Below are 16,245 nucleotides of genomic sequence, written 5' to 3' on the forward strand. Positions count from 1 at the left end.
TATCTCACTAAGCTTTCGGGCTTACAGTTGTGGTTTAACGTTTCAGGTACTTCAGGAGACCGTGGCAAGGCAAAGGCGTGATCATATCGCTCCTCATGTTTATGTTTTATGATATGGTTCTGGGAATACTCTGATAATAAATGTATTGAAAACCTTTTTGTAATAACTTAATGAAATTGGGTTGTTTTTGAAAAGTTTAAATTGGCTGGAATTTTTAGAGTGTTACAAGTTGGTATCAGAGCCTTGGTTTGAGTGAATTGGAGGAACATTCGTGTGAATCCAGTCTCAAATCAAGAGAGTTTTCAAAAGAGAATTTAAAATGGTTTTCAAAAAAATGAGTAAAGGAGGACATGGAGGTACGATCAGTCGGAGCCAGTAAGTAACCCCAAAATACCATACTAGTTATTTGTTTATGAGATATGATAGAACAGCATGCTAGTACTAGGCAAGGGATCTTCAGGAATTGCATGATAGAGTTGCCTGATTTTTGATGCCTGCTAGCCTAGGGTTTCTTTCTGTATGAGATTTCCAGTGTTCCTCTAGGAGTGAGGGTTGAGTGCTTGTTATGCATGTTCATCACTAGGGTGTTGTGGTGATACTTGATATAAATATGGGTAGGTGTGGAAGGTAGTATGGGCTCGTACTATTGAAAGCACAGGACCCATACATGTATCAAGGAAGTCACAACCCCTAGGGTTGGGTTAGGAGTTGGTTCACGGGTTAATGGGAAGCATCTGATGTTTTGCAGTAATTTCAGTATGGTGGTTACGAGGCATGCTGGGAGCGGATCCGGGTCAAGATCGGGAGCAGGAGGGGGCAGTCAGGATGGATCAACACCACCCGAGGTTATTGGTCAGATGAGCACAGACGAGTTGGATGCTAGGATTCGTGAGATCCTGCATGATGAGGTTGCTGCTATGTTCCGGGCCGAGTTGCCGGAACTGTTTGGGTCGATCAAGACCGCCATGGTCGAGTATTTTGATAAGTGTTATGCAGCTCTTGCAGAGACGGATGCCGCGGCGGCTACAGCAGATGTAGCAACGGCAGGGGGAGGAGCCAGCAGAGGTTTTCAGTGTCGGGATTTCGATAATACGAAGCCCCTTACTTTTTATGTAGTTCAGGATCCGATTGTTGCTATGCGATGGTTGTCAGATGTGGAGGGATATTTCTTCACATATTCATGCCCTGCTGATCAGAGGGTGAGGTGTGCTCTAAACCTATTGAGGCTCGGGGTGAAGGATTGGTGGAGGTTGACTATGGGGTCATATTCGGATGCGCAGCGGGCTGCGGTTTCTTGGGATCAGTTTCGGGAGATGTTCAGCACTCGTTATGTTCCACGGGTTGAGAGAGAGAGAGAGAGGGGTTGGCTCAGGAGTTCTTGGAACTAAAACAGGATTCAGATTCAATGACGGAGATCATCAGGATGTTCACTGACAGGGCGATGTTTTGCCATGAGTTTGCTTCGGAGCAGGCTCAGATGTCCCGATACATGAGTATGCTCAAGAGGGACATCAGGCAGTTTGTGTCTACGCAGAGGTGCGAGACCTTGCTGGAGTTGCAGGAGGCCACTCGGAGGCGTGAGTTGGAGATTGAGTTGCAGTTGAAAGAGCAGAGGCAGGCCCCGGTGCAGTCGCAACCTGCACCGAAATGGTCCAAGACCGTTGATTCTAGGTTGGGAGATCAGAGCAGCCACACTTGTGGGAAGTGCGGGAAGGGTCACACCGGAGTTTGTAGATCCGGTGGTGCATGCGGCAAGTACGGAAGAGAGGGGCATTACGCAAGGGATTGCCGCCAGTCTGCCCTGGTTTAGGATATGAGGATTTGTTACTAATGTCATCAGGTTGGTCACATGATGGCCAACTGTCCACAGCTTGCTACAGGACCGGTGCAGGCTCCAGCACCGGCCACTTTGAGGATTTCGGGTGGAGCGGAGCCCCCAAGAGCTCAGGGGAGCGCTTTTCAGCTTACAGCAGAGGAGGTCAGGGCAGAGCCGGATTCGGTTGCGGGTATGTTTTCGTTTTGTTGTTGTCTGGTTATCTTGTTATTTTGTGGTGTTGTATTTTTATTCGCCGTTCTGCATGTTTCATGGGTTGGTTGATAAGTGTTGTTGTCAGAGAAAGAAGTCGGTGTCAGGCTTGAAGCAGTTTTCGTGACTCTGTGAGAAAGAGTTGACTTTATAGGGGTTTCATAGCAGTGTTTGGAGGAACCTGGGTCGGTTGAGACCAGGGGCTGTATTGAAAGAGTGTCATCTGGGATGTGTTGCTGCAGGCTTCGAGGACGAAGCCTAATTTAAGTGGGGGAGAATTGTAACACCCCGAGTTTAGAAGTGCAAGTTCAGGGTGCTTGGTCTAATTAAGGAGAATAGACTCGGCGAGTCCATGGATAGACTCGGCGAGTCGAGTCGCGGTTTTGGTCACGAGTTTAGTGACCAACTCGGCGAGTTGGCGGCTGGACTCGGCGAGTCGGTGCTAGAATGAGAAACCCTATTTTTTAGGGTTTGCACCTTATATAAGGAACCTTATGTTTTCCCCTCAGCCTCTTTGCTGCTCATTGAGATCCAGAAAACCCTAATTCGTGAGGAGGCCCCACATTTGAGTGATATAGAGCTTGGAGGAGGATCTTTGGTGCTTGAAGCTTGAAGGTTGGAGGCTTGTATCAGGAAGCTTGGGGAGATCAGAAATCTACAGCTGGTTGGGCTCATTTCAGGGGTAAGGAACCATTTCCTTAATCTATTTCTTCATGGATTCATGTATGGTGATTGATATGAGATCTAATTCGAGATAGAAGCTTGGATCTGAGGATGCTACTTCAGATCTAAGCTTGTGATGGTTCTATATGTCATAAAGTTCTTGTATAAGAGTTGTTGGTGAAGCTCTTTTGTCCTTAGCCTTAGCCCTAGAGAATTTTGGGCATAGCTCCTAAAGTTTACGTAAAGTTTGCCACTTTACGTGAGGAATGGCATGTAGAAGGGTAGATCTAGAGATTTGAGCCCCTGCATGACTTGGAACGCCTCTGTATGGAATGAGAAATGAAGAGACTCGGCAAGTTCCCTGGGTGAACTCGGCGAGTTGGATGAAGATAGGCAGGAACTCGACGTGTTGGAAGAACAACTCGGCGAGTCTATTGAAGATTGCCTTGGACTCGACGAGTCTGTTCTTGGACTAGGCGATTCTGGTGGTAAAGTCCTAACTTGTTTAGTTGAGCAGTGAATCGGTGAGTCGAGGGACGACTCGGTGAGTTGAGAAGGAAGTGACTCAGAGTTGGTTGGACTTGACGAGTCTTGGGGCAACTCGGCAAGTTGAGTCGTGGATTGGGAGTTTCTGAGTATAGGGACTCGACGAGTCAGTGGGTTGACTCAGCGGGTAGAGTCAGTCAGGAAGGTTGACTTTGACTGAGGACTTTGACATTGACCGAGAGCTGACCAGTTGACTTTTAGGGGTATTTTGGTAATTATTGGTATTTATTGAGTTCGGACTTTTGGTATTGATCAGTGGTGGAGTTCGTGTCGGAGGTTGGAGCAGCATGATCTTATATTTTCAGTCAGCAGTTGCGAGGTGAGTTATCCTCACTATATCGACAGGGTCTAAGGCACCAAGGCCGGCCCTTTATCGGATGGAAATTCGGGTAGTGGTTATGTTATTGCTTTGCTATATGTTTGCATCCTGGTAGTTAGGATGGTATATGTTAGAGACCTGGTTAAGGTCGGAATCCTGGAATATAGGATGATGCTATGTTTGTGACTGGTTAGGTCGGTATCCTGGTTAGAGTATGCTATGTATGTGATCTGCTAGATCGGTTGATTGGTGATTAATTGTTATATGATTATATGTTTATGTGCACATGGTTGGTTGACTGGGGTTGGGTTAAAGCGGGTCCTGCTTTGTGTTGTAGGCCAACATACCTAGGGCGGGCCGGATATTCAGAAGGCCCAGCGAGCGGTTCGGATAGGCTGTAGGCCCCATGAGGGCGGACCAGACATGTCGAGGCTCGGAGACTGGACCAGGCCGACTGAAGGCCTGGTGCGGGCGAACCATTCATACTGTAGACTCAGAGAGTGGACCAGGAGGGTTGAAGGCCCGGTGCGGGCGGACCAACCACACTGCAGACTCGATGTATATGGCTAGACTCGGAGGGTGGACCAGGTGGACTGAAGGCCCGGTGCGGCGAACCAGTCACACAGTAGACCCAAAGTGCATGGTTGTTCTGTTATGTTATGATATGTTATGTGTATGGTATATGTGGTTGGTATTTTGGGGGTATCTCACTAAGCTTTCGGGCTCACAGTATGGTTTAACGTTTCAGGTACTTCAGGAGACCGTGGCAAGGAAAAGGCGTGATCGTATCGCTCCTCATGTTTATGTTTTATGATATGGTTCTGGGAATACTCTGATAATAAATGTATTCAAAACCTTTTTGTAATAACTTAATGAAATTGGGTTGTTTTTGAAAAGTTTAAATTGGTTGGAATTTTTAGAGTGTTACACCACTGATAGGTTGGGTGCCCGATCCGAATTCATGGGCACACGAGGATAGCTAGCCCCGACCAAATCAATGTTAAACCACAACCACCGATCCTGCCAGTTCTTCCGAGGCGCTTTCTGGTTAATTATGAAGGAATGTGTGTTACAAAGCTGAGAAAAAATGTGAACACTCGAATGGGTAGACGAATTGAAGAAAGACTGGAATGCTTGAAGATGGGGAAGCACACCCAACGCTCGACACTGTAACTCAAACCCAACTATCTTGTTCATAGCATTTTGGGTCAATTCGTGAACATAGAAACCATATTTTCACATAACCTCGTCGAAGAATCAAAAACAGGAAGACAAAACCCGACCTCGAAGATCACTACCAGAATACCCACCTTCCCCACTAGCGGTTGATAAATTGTAGACCCTTCCGATGGGAATTGAATTCCATGCTCAGGCATGAACCCAAACCGGAATTGAAGAGATTCAAACTCCTCAGATGTAGGAGCGATTCCAGATCTAACAAAGGCCATCAAGAATCAGAGAGTAAGAATGTGGGAGAAAGGAGAAGCGATAAAAGAGGATGAGACGGCGAATCACTACAAGAAAAAAGGCCTTTTACGACGCGCAAAATACGATGCTCATTGATCTATGTTACGCAAAGGAGAGTGACATTAGAAAAATGTCATCTCTTCAAAAAATTTAAGGATAGAAGACACGCATTATTGCGCGCCCTTAAATTAGTGTCTAAAAAAAACACGGAGGGCACCTATAATAAAATGCGCGTCGTCTAAGGATGTCGCTTTATATTTTTTAATGGAACGCGCGTTCCATCCTTTAATAGTGGGGGAAAAGGGGAAATGAAATTCTGAAAAAATTAAAAACCCCGCCATGCTCTCCTCTACCTTCTTTTAATCGTTCTTCTCTCTCTCTCTCTCTCAATCAAATACCAAAAATCGACTATTGTTGGAACTAGGGTTCCGGTTCTTAGTGAAATCGAAGGTTTTTTGGTCACTAGGCCATGAAATTGATCAAAGGGGTACAGTTTTTGGAACCATGACTATTGTTGGAACTAGGGTTTCAGTTCAAAAACCCTTCATCTACTTCCCTCGATCTTCAGTTCCTCAAGTACTTTCTCAGCCTCTCAATCAATAGAAGAGTTGTATCACAACTACAAATTTAGAGTGATTTCCATATCAAGTAGAACAGTAGCTCCATTAAAGTCAAGGTCTCGAAACTCCATGGTCAATCACCATCAACATTCTACTTCTTTATTTGTTCCAGAGGTTTGTCTTCCTTTATTACGAGTTTTATAACCTTTTTAATCAAACTCGATTAGCCCTCGATACCTAATGTTATCTTTTGCGTTGTTGCTTCTGCTCTGTTCTTCTTGAAACCTCCCCACACTCTCATGTCGAAACATAATTTATGATATCGAGTTGGAAATCAATAGAAATGGCTATGAAGGTCGGTTGGGTTGGACGATTCTCTGGAGGACGAGAGAGATTTGGACATGGCAGATCGTAGGGCTACAGAGATTGAGCTTGATACCATGGAGGGTTTTGCGTCAAGGGAAAAGCTCCACCATCATCTCAACGACCAAGGTTGGTTAGGGTTTCTGTTTTTTTTTTCTGTTTTATTTCCATTCCTTCACCATCACCAATGTTACTTTGTGCTTCATCTGATGTACGATTACCTTCTCCTTGTTATGGTGGCAATACTCCTATGGGTTGCTCTGATTCTCCATGGGATAATTTTGCCCCTTCTCTTGTTCTAATTAGGGCAATAATGAGAGTATGATGTTAGAGATGGAGTACAACTCTGAGAGTATAAAGGTTGTTTGAGTATAAAATCCCATATCGACTCTCTCTGTTCATGGATAGCTTGAAGTTTATACATCTTTTGAATATTCTCTAAAATCTTGCAGCTAATTTACTTTTCTTATTTTAAACCAAGGATTTGAATGGATAGATGGTTTCATTTTTTTAATTCAAAAATTGGAACTCTTATACTCTGTAATATTTTTTTTTCAGCTGATTTGATACAAGAAATTGACAGCAAACTACCTGTTGTACAGCTTGCTCTTTAGCTCACTCACAAGATCTTTGGTTCTTGTCCACCTATGCAAAGTTTTGATCCAGCCAAGATGCTCACAGTAAGATTTTATTTAACTATAACATTGATGCAATTTTCCCTTTTTCCTATTCCTAAAATGAACTGATGGTATAGTAATTAGGACTACGGGAAGCTTCAAACACTTGATATAACGGTTGCATGCAGGAAATCATCATGTTCTCCTGTTTGCTCGCAAATCCCATTATGATGTGTTGTTTCTTGTGCATTTTTATTTTTAGGAGGTATTATTATTGTTATTAAGTTGTCCGATGTTCCTTTTGCTGCATGGGCTTTAGCAAATTGGGCAATGGCATCAGATGTAAATAGATCCCATATCCAAGAACTCGACTTCAATGGACATGATGTCATGTCTGCATTGATTGCTCCTGAAAGATCCGTGAAATTTCACGGGAGTTTAGTAGCTCAGTTGTCGTTAAAAGACGAAAATCTCCCCATGAATGATTTTGTTTATGATTGGAGTTCTACCCTTCTTACAACCGTTTCTCAAGCAAGCAAAGCCGATGATATCTCTTTAACTCGTGTGGCTTTATCTGCATTTTTACTATCTCTCGAGAGGTGCCCTGGTGCTCAAAGGGTAGTTATGGAAAAAGGTCTTCATTTAATGAGGGAGACTGCTAAAAGGACTATGAATCATAAGTCTGTTCAAGAATCATTAGCAAAAGGGTTAGAATCACTTTGTTCAGGGGACATGCGTTTGTCTCTTGAAGAAGGACAAAAGTGGTCTTGCATTCTGCTTCCATGGGTATTTAGGGAAACTTCATCTGATGCTATTAGATCTTCTGCAATCACAATCCTTTCTCGTATCTGTGAAGATTATGGGCCTTCTTCCATTCCCATTTCCCAAGGTTGGTTAGCTATTATGCTTTCAGACATTCTCAAATCCAGAAAGTTATCTCTTAAAGGGAGTGCTCAACCTAGGGACAAAGTCAAGGTTTGTATCATTGTTACTTTTTTTTTTCTTTTTTGTTTATGGTAATTTATGGAAATACCCTTCTCTTGCAGACACAAATCGATCAGGCAAATGTACTTTCTGGTACCCAAAGTGTGAACCAATTGGCTAGTGTTGTGGTCAACTTAGCAGTCAATGGTGATTCATTTGCTTTGGAAGATTTTCTTACCCTTGAACCATTTATTAACACATACAAAAATCTAAAGAAAGGAAATATCCCTAAAGTGAATGCTTTAGATTCTGCACTTGCAACTTTAAAGGGTATCAAAGCAATGACAGAAATCTGCAGTGATGATTTAATTTCTCAAAAGAAAATAATCGATTATGGCATAATTCCTCTGTTACGCCGCTTTTTATTAAGTGATGATTATGAGAAGTTATCAGCAATTGAAGCATATGATGCATCAAGAGACATGGAAGCCAATGATCATGGCGATTCATCTGTTGTTGATGCCCGGGACCCGTCTAGTGTCCGGGTCCCACCTACAGCTCATGTCCGTAGACATGCAGCTCGATTGTTAATGGTCCTTTCAGTTCATCCAAAAGTTAAAAAAATGATACTGGAAGATAAAGATTGGTGTAATTGGCTTGATGAATGTGCAAATGGAAAGATATGTAGTGATCTGAAAACTCAAAGCTATGCTAGAGCAACATTGTTGAACATCTTCTGTAATGATGATAATGATGATGATGGAGATGGAAATAATGGCTCTAAAAATCATGGTTGTGCTCGTTATGGTGAGACGATTTTTTTGATTAACCCTGGAATGAGTCATTAGGAATGCTCTGGAAAAGGAAGGAATAATAATAATAATAATAATAATGATTCTGAAGGTGGATTAGAGAGTCCTTCACTTGATGTTATTTTGATTAACCCTGGAATGAGTCATTAGGAATGCTCTGGAAAAGGAAGGAATAATAATAATAATAATAATAATGATTCTGAAGGTGGATTAGAGAGTCCTTCACTTGATGTTATTTTTGTTCATGGGCTTCGTGGTGGGCCCTACAAGACTTGGAGGTTATCTGAAAACAAGTCATCATCTAAATCTGGGCTTGTGGAAAAGATTGATGAAGAGGCAGGAAAACATGGGACTTTTTGGCCAGGGGAGTGGCTTTCTACTGATTTCCCTCATGCACGTTTGTTTAGTCTTAAGTACAAGGTTTGTGATTATATAAAATTATAAATTGTTTTTGTATAAAAACATGATTGTAAATTGTAAATGAAGTTTGAGTTATATCTTTTGTTTTGCAGACGAATCTTACACAATGGTCTGGATCAAGCTTGCCTCTTCAGGTTTGTGGTGTGTTATTAGAAATATATTTAAAAAATAAATGAGATTTGGAGATGTTTGGTTATTGGAAATGTAAATAAATTGGAATGTGAAATTTTGTAGGAAGTTAGCTCGATGCTGTTGGAAAAGCTTATTGCAGCACGTATTGGAGATCGACCTGTTGTATTTGTAACTCATAGGTTGAAATATTTAATTAAGAATGAAAGAGAAAAAACAGAAGAATTTCTCTTTTAGCCATTTTGGTATTCTTGTTAATATATTATTATATTGTATTGCAGCATGGGGGGATTGGTTGTGAAACAGATGCTACATCAAGCAAGTGCAGAAAACAGAGGCAATCTTGTCAAAAACAGTGTTGGTGTGGTATGTTTGATTTAATAACTTATCACTACTTCCAATTAATATTTATTATTATTTAAAGTTACAGGACATGAGTATCGGCACATCATGGAACATTTAGGTTAGTTGTTGTTTTTCCTCTTGGTGATCCATCAATGAAGTGGCCAACATCATGTAATAACATTTTAGGGGAAGATGTATGTATATGTTTTTTTTAATGAATAATGTAATCATATGTATGAATATAAAATACAGTTTGTTATTTGTATGACAAAAAATTTTATGTAATGGATAGTATTTTTTATATATGGTATTTTATTTTCTTGTTATGAGACATTAAATGCAAATTTAATTTAAAAATTAATAAATATATAAATATATTTTTTTTAGAACATTTAAAATTATGATACGCAAAAATGTGTGTCATCTTCATTTATGACATGGCCTTTCTTGACAAGGGCTTCCTTGATACGCATTGCGTGTCATAAACACGCGTGTCGTAAGGTTACGACACGCAAATGCGTGTCGTCTTCATTTATGACAGGGCCTTCCTTGATACGCATTGCGTGTCATAACCGCACGTCGTAAATGCGCGTCATAAATGAGCGTCGTAAATGTGCGTCGTCTATAGATGACGCGCAAAAGCGCGTCGTCTCTCTTTATGACAGGGCCTTCCTTGACGCGCATTTGCGCGTCGTCTGAGCGTTTTACGACGCGCAATGAGCGTCATAAAAGGCCTTTTTTCTTGTAGTGAATTATGGAGAGAGAAAGTGTATAACCGTTCCTAAAGATAGAGGGCCCTTGAAAAAAATCGAAACGAAACGACGCTATCTCGCCAGACGACTCTATTACATTAGAAACACGTCATGAACCGTTCCCACCAAATGTGTGCCCAGATGTAAGCTAGAACTACTTATCTACCCTAACCAAACGATGACGTCTACTAGCCTAGGGGACTTGTTAACGTATCCCACCAGGAATACGTCAAAAATAGCAGAACCGCCAGTCTGATAGACGGTTTGGGCAAAGAGCGGCGTACGTCTAACGTCGGGTCCTCGCTCTCGCCCTCACTCTCGCGATCCCATATTCATTCCTTAGGGCCCAAGCACCAAAGCCAGTGTCAAAGACAAAATAGTACCAATCGTCTCTCATAGCGACAGGTGTAACACTCAGAACACTGCTCCTGCCAACCCTGCACCAATGGCAAACGACTACTCGCGGAGCACGATCTACCAATCAAAGGCTATCCATCCCTACCAATCTCGAAAAGGTAAAAGATAATATTCGGGATCTGCCCCCCCCCCCCGACCACAGGTATAAAAAGGTCCCTTCTCCTCCAAGAGAAAGAATCAAGAAATAAACCCTTAAACACTTGTCTAACACTTTTTCACCTTCTTTCTAAGTGACAAACTGACTTGCTTGTCGGAGCTTCGTTCCGGGATTGCCTCTCGGACGAAGATTGACGATCTTCTTTCCTTTGTTGTGATTCTCAGGCCCTTCATTCCATCCTTCAAAGAGACGGAGTTAAGCTGGTGATATCCCAACATGTGGGAAGTAGCAATTAGAGAAATCACTCAAAACATAAATCACATTTCGTAATGCACTAACGTGAAGTTAGAAATTCAATCGTTTAGAGTATGTGTGTTAGTGTGTTACGTTCATTAATTAGTGACAACAATCAGAATATAAAAACGATAGGTCATAAAATTCAGATATCAAAAATAATGGAATACTTGTTTAATTTCAGTCTACAATAAAAGATGAGAGCGGGAGTGCAATCATAAAGGATAAGTGGAGTTCAGTAGAATAAGAAAACCAAAAAACTAGAAACGTTGCTTAAGTTTTGTAGTTGTCATAAATTTGAAAAAAAAAAGAAAGAAAAATAACAACAAGAAGAAGCAAACAAACAAAAGTTTTTGCTTGTCGCAATCTACATTACCATATTATTAGCCCAAATACAATTTTTAATTTAATCTTAATTTTTAAAATATGAGTTGTTAGACTTTTCAATTGTAGCAAGAGCTCTTGAAATTGGAATAAAACATGAAATTTTTTTTCGGATTACCAAATTGTTGATTGTTGGACAATGGACTGAATCGTATGTAAAAACTCCTTCCACGACATGGGTCCTATTTGGTCGGCCACCTCATACACCCTCAAAGCCACCTCTGATGTTTATAATTGTTGTTTATAATGGCTGAAGTTTACACCAAATAATTTGGAAAGAATTATGATCTTTCAGTTAAATAGGAGAGGAAAACTATATAAAAGACACGTAAATATTGCTTATGTGTTGAATCATAGAAACATTATAAAACTCTAATAAAAAGCTCCATAAAATGAAATAAAATTGTAATACAATAAACTATAGGGATAATGACTTGAAAGGGTAACGAACTTTCGACTTTTGTCACATTTAGTCACTAAACTTTTTTTCGTTATCTATTTGCCATTGAACTATTGAAACTGTTCACATTTTACCCTTATGACCGGCTGTTGCCGGTCATAAGGGTAAAATGTGAACAGTTTCAATAGTTCAATGGCAAATGGATAACGAAAAAAACTTTAGTGACTAAATATGAACAAAATCGAAAGTTAGTTTCCCTCTAAAAAGTTCAATGACTAAATGTGAACAAACTTTCTCTTGTATTATATTTTAGCAAATTATTTATTTTTGTTAAATTGTAGCAACATTTGTTGATGAAGAAATCTATGAAATAAAAAAAAAAAAACAGAACCCTGAAAATATATTTAAAAAAAATAAAAAACCAAAACCAAAATAAAAAACCAATGGTTTGACATTTTCCAAAATGAAAAATCAAAATTTCTTATCTGATTTTGGTTTTACAAAAAAATGAACCATTCTCACTGATGTGAATTAAGACCATTAGTTTTGCATGCGGAATTTGTGACATCCCATGAATATGTAGTTACAACATCATCTGAACTCGTAATTCATAGTAAGGGGTTAGAGTATCATCGCATGAATACGTAGTTACAACATCGCCTGAACTCGTAATTCATCACCTACAGGTTATGGGCCTGCTGGTGTTTCCACTGGGTTGTTTAGAATAGTCCATGGTCGCCATCTATACTCTGGTAGATGACTACATCGCCACATTGTCGGTTAAGGTTATGGTATCTCCTTTCATCCTACATCACATATTCATCATCATCTATTTACCTAATTATCATCACCTTTCTGTCATCACCTATCTCTCATCATTTTATTTCATCACACACCAACTATTTCATCTACCCATGTTTCATCCGCAACATATTTGTAGATATAAAATAAATATACCGTTTAAATCTTTTAAAACATGTATAAAATCGTTCATCCATCATAGACAGCAAGTATTCAAATAATATGCACACATAGCACGTAATTTATATAAAATACTTCATATCTATGTGTAAGATGAAGATAACTATATATACCATAAAAATCCCATAAATGCTTCCTAACTTCGAACCCCAAGGTTTACTCTACTAAAGCTTCATATTCTCGACTCTCTGGACCTAGAAGGGTCTAGATCTATCACACCAAAAAGCTGAAGATAGTTCTTCCTTTCACTCTACACACTCAAGCTCGCTAGGGTTCTCACTTATGGGAAAGGTAGTCGCAATTGAAGGCCATAAGTGCCTTTAAATATGGCTCGGGCCCAAAGATTTAGGGTTTCTACCAACAACGCGGACTTGTCGAGTCGCCTCACCGACTCATCGAGTCCATTCATTAATCCGAGTCATCAGTCGCGACCTTACTCAACAAGTTGAGGCGTCAACTCGTCGAGTCTCTCTTCCTAACTCAAAAGAAAAATACTTAAATTATGATACCTGGAAATCCGGATGTTACATTATGTTTTTTTATTTCATAGATTTCTTCATCAACAAATGTTGCTACAATTAAACAAAAATAAATAATTTGCTAAAACATAATACAATAAGAAGTTTGTTCACATTTAGTCATTGAACTTTTTAGAGGGAAACGAACTTTCGATTTTGTTCACATTTAGTCACTAAACTTTTTTTCGTTATCTATTTGCCACTAAACTATTGAAACTGTTCACATTTTACCCTTATGACCGGTAACAACCGATCATAAGGGTAAAATATGAACAGTTTCAATAGTTCAATGGCAAATAGATAACGAAAAAAAGTTTAGTGACTAAATGTGACAAAAGTCGAAAGTTCGTTACCCTTTCAAGTCATTATCCCTAAACTATATTTACATTTGAGACCCCTAAACTATGGTGGGTTTTACACACTTTACTAACTTTATGTCACATCAGATTCACATTGTTACGAAAAATATATTCGTATGCTACCAACACTTTTTAATAATTACAAATCTACCAACACTTTATTACATTACAAATAATTACAATTCGGAATTAATAAAGATTAAGAGAAGATTATACCTGAATGATGCGTTGGATTATATTGATGATGGATTATGTTGAATAATTGGATGATTATGTGAATGATTATGGATACCTTGGATAGAACTCTGCTATTCAGAAATAGACAAACTATTTCAACAAAGGAAGAACTTTGAGATTCAACTCAAGTCTTAAACACTCAAATATCTCTTGTTTATTTCATATGGTCAAAGACCCTATTTATAGGCTCGAAAGAGCCGGTTAAAATTATTGTTGCAATCGTATGATTGCAATATGACAAACATATATATACATTTTAGACCCCTAGACTATGGAGGGTCTTACACTTTATGTTACATCCTACCGACACTACTTTATGTCATATTCTACTGACAAATACAAACAATAATTATACAACGACAAATAACAAATAATAATTCTTTTCACAACGAAAGGACAAGTGTCTTCAATAATGTCTTCAATAATAATGGCTTTATACGTCATTGCTTGCGTCATTCCTCCCGCCACCGAAAGGACAGATATTTCTGAATGATGTGTGCTTTAGTCATTGCTGACATTAGTCTTCCATGAACGGTGTTTCTTCCATTTTTGAGTAAGGAGGTTTTTAGTTGTTGCGCTATGATGGCTTCCATTCTCTTGTCAATGTGTCTGCTATATGATTGTTGGCGCTTTTAATATACTTGAGCTATGGATGAAATTGATGTAATTGTAATTGCCAATGAATCAATCGTCCTCGACAATAATCTTCTTGTAATTTATATCGCCAAAAGCCAAGTAGATACTTAGAATCTGTGCGTAATTCGAATCTGGTTTGAAGTGGTGGATATTCTTCTTGGTTTGGTGTCATATGTTGTTTTTCTGTTTTATGTATTGTTTATGACTGACTGCCATCAGATGATATTTCTTGAATGTCTTCTTTTGGTTGCTTTGTTGTTGAGTTGCTAGCTGCCTCTTCTTTAGATACTGAATAAGATGATAGAATTTGTAGTGTCTGTTGTAGTTGCTCTTCTTCACGATTGACTGCTTCAAGTTGTCTAATTAATGATGCTTTTTGCTCCTGCTTCTGTTTGAGCTGGTGTTGTATTTGCTTCATGATTGCTTCCATGTCAATATGTCTACTGTCTGAATACTTGCGCCTTTTAGGTACCTAAATGATTGCTTATATCTGTTTGCTTTTAATATTTCAAATGATGATATGAGAATTTTCATATCAATGTATGCTTTGGTGATATATTTAAATCACTGTATACTTTATTATTGTATGCTTTTTGGTGGTGTTTTTATACCACTGTATGCTTTTTCAATGTATACTTCGGATGGGTTAGATATAAGGTTTCCCTTACGTTCTAATCCCAATAATGCTTTCCCTATAGGATTATTTATCTGCATCTGAATCAGAATCAATTGTATATGCATAAATATCTATGTCTGAATCTATATCTGAATCTTCTATAGGTTCATATCCTAGATCATATGCAATTTTTAATAAATTTGTTTCTTTTTCCCTCTTTGTCTTTTTTGGACATTCATAAGCTTTATGCCCGTCCTCTTGACATATCCAACATTTACAATCCTTTTTATTTGATGGGCAATAATTTGTTTTAGATTGATATTTTTGTTTATATTGCTTTCTATTTCGAAAATATTTTCTTTCTCCTTCTTTATAATATTGTTTATATTTAGGTTTATAAGTTTGTTTTTTCCAAATTTTATTTTTATATCGTTGTCTTTTATTATCTTTACAACCATATTGATTAACTTTATTAGAAAGGGCTTCACAACATAAATCAATTTTTGCATCTTGTGTGGTTTTTTGTTCTAAACATCTTTTTTGCATCCATGCTTTTAGTATACTTATTCGTGCTCCTAGAGTATCTGCAATTTTATTTTGTTGTAAGGCTTCTTGAAAATCTTTTATTACACTTTGGCTTACTAACGATGGTAATTTTTGATAAAACATATCTAATGCTACCTTTTTTCCAGTGGAACCTAAATTATAATAATGTTCAGAATATTCGCATATAAACGGGTCTAGATAATACATATTACAGATTCGTAGATTTGTTAAATGCCATAACGATTCTAATTGAAAAGCTTCCTGTGATACTTTATCTTCAATTTGTTTTCCTATGAATTCCTGAATAAGACGACTTAATATATTTTTAAATGTTTCCATAGAATCAGTAGTAGTTATGATCATTGTTTCAGTTTCGTCAAGAGATGAGAGAAAACGATATGCATTACCTTGTGTTTTATGAATGATATAATTAAGAAGATGTGTTGGGTGTAAATTTCTTAATTCTTCAATTAACTGAATTTGTACTCCCATTTTATTACTCCATTCTTGAATTTTTGCTTCGGGATTTTGATCACAATTAATAAAAAGAATATCTGAATTTGTTGGGAAAGTAAATAATTTGGGTATGTATTGTGGAGGTATTTTTTTCCCATTTGTTTTGTTTATTTTTAACCATTCCTTGTCTATATAAAAAAATTTCTTCTAATGAAGGTGGTCCATAAATATATTGAGTTTGATAATCATCTTCAACATATGATTGTTTTCGTTTTAATCTAAAACTAGTAGGTGATCTCAAGCTTCGCTTGGGACAATTTTTTTTCTTATACTCACAATTAACTGATCCTTAACTATCATA

General features: G+C 38.5%; 1 pseudogene; it reads left to right on the forward strand.

The window, feature by feature from the left end:
* Window positions 1-5,982: 5,982 nt before the first annotated feature.
* LOC145096125 (uncharacterized) lies at window positions 5,983-9,309 on the forward strand (annotated as a pseudogene).
* The last annotated feature ends 6,936 nt before the right edge of the window (window positions 9,310-16,245 follow it).

Source organism: Lactuca serriola, chromosome 3 (genome assembly GCF_051521515.1).
Source record: "Lactuca serriola cultivar US96UC23 chromosome 3, Lser_US96UC23_V15, whole genome shotgun sequence".
Taxonomy (NCBI): Eukaryota; Viridiplantae; Streptophyta; class Magnoliopsida; order Asterales; family Asteraceae; genus Lactuca; species Lactuca serriola.